The sequence below is a fragment of the Chenopodium album genome, chromosome 20 (genome assembly GCF_948465745.1).
Source record: "Chenopodium album chromosome 20, dcCheAlbu1.1, whole genome shotgun sequence".
Taxonomy (NCBI): Eukaryota; Viridiplantae; Streptophyta; class Magnoliopsida; order Caryophyllales; family Amaranthaceae; genus Chenopodium; species Chenopodium album.
This window is the reverse complement of record NC_137853.1, coordinates 9,010,008-9,011,819: the sequence shown is the minus strand read 5'-3', so window position 1 is coordinate 9,011,819 and position 1,812 is coordinate 9,010,008.

The following is a 1,812-nucleotide window of genomic DNA, read 5'->3' as shown; positions in this document are numbered from 1 at the left end:
ATATAACCGAGGCGGCTCAGCCGGCCAAGGTTAAAAACATTTTGGTTGGTGCTTATGATGGCACCACCAACCCTGAAGATCACCTGATGGCATACACCAACCTAATGTGTTTACAAGGTTGGGATGACGCCACCTGGTGCCGCTGTTTTCCGGCTACCTTGAAGGGCATTGCCCAGCAATGGTTTGGCAACTTGCCAGCCGGATCTATTGATTGCTTCAAGAAGCTAGCCTTCTTGTTTGCCACCAACTTCTCAATGAATATCCCTGCTAAGAAGACAAGTTTAGACTTGAGCACCATTAAGCAGGGAGAGAGAGAAGGGCCACGCTCATATGTCAGGCGGTTCAACCTGGTCAGAATTCAGATCCAGGGGCTGTCTGACGAGGTAGCATTTACAGACTTCTTCAAGGGTCTGAGAGACGGGTCGACTTTTAAGTTTGACCTTGTCAGAAAAGGGGCATTTACGCTACAGGCGGCCCTGAGGGAGGCGGAAAGCTATATACAAGCAACCGACCTCTGTACGCCTGGTAATCAGTCAGAATCCAAGAAGTCTGACAAACATAAAGAGAGCCGGTCTGCTCAGCCGGCGAAGAAAAAAGAAGAGAGCAAGAAAAGGAAAGAAGTCTGGGCAGTCAGCGATTCTGAGCAGCCGTCCCAGAAAAAGAAAAAAGAGTTTAAACCGTACGTTCCCGGGTACGATTTTAATAAGGATTGTAACTCCATCCTCATGGAGGTAAAGGACCGGCTGTCCATTGAGAAGCCGAATCCAATGAAGAGTTCCGTTCAATCCCAGAACAAAAACAAATATTGTCAATTCCATGAGGAGGTTGGCCATGACACCAATGACTGCTTCAGTTTACAGCGGACGTTGGACCATCTGGCTGACAAAGGGCATCTGAAGTCATATATTTCTAAGTCCCCAGCCGGGGCTAAAAAGAAGAACAAGAGCCAGTCCTCTAAGGTTGCTTCCCAGCCTGCAAGTAGTTCGGAAACCGACAGGGATCCGGTCTACACCATAGCAGGCGGGTTTTCCTGTGGCGGCCCTACCATCCGGGGCACCAAAAGCCATCTTCGAAAGATGGATAAGGATGATGAGGAGCAGCCGTCTGCCAGCTCCACTTTTCCGGATGTCCTCATTACTGAGAAGGACAGGGGCAGTGTCCGCCGCCCGCATGACGATCCGGTTGTCATTGAATGCAAGGTCGCTAACCAGTTAGTTGGACGTATCCTTATTGACACCGGCAGCTCGTCAGACATCATCAGCCTCCGGTGCTTGCAGAAGCTGAAATACAACTCCAGCAGCATGCATCCGGTTACCCACCCCTTGGTTGGTTTTGGGGGGGGGGGGGAATGGTCTATCCAGCCGGAAGAATTGACCTACCCATCCGGCTGGGTGAGAAGGGCCAAGGACGACATTTAGTCGTCAGATTCTTGGTCGTTGAGGAGTTGACCGCCTACAACATCATTCTTGGCAGGCCAACCCTCAACGAAGCCAAGGCTGTAATCATCCCTTCTCTCATGCTCATCAAGTATGAGAAGGATGATGGCTCTGTTGGTTCCCTGAACGGGGATCAGAAGACGGCCAGGGAGTGTTACCTCTCAGCCGTCAAGGATACTGTGGCTGCAGACGGCCAAGGGAAGGAACCAATAGACCTTGACAATGTCAAGGATGCTCCCTCACCTCCACCAGCAGCCGGAAAAAAGAGAAAAGCCGCAGAACTGGTGGTGGTGAAGAAAGAAAAGAAATAGCAATCACTGACCGGTGAACGGTCAGAGGAACTCCGTCCCCAACTGGCTGGTGAAAGTATTGATCT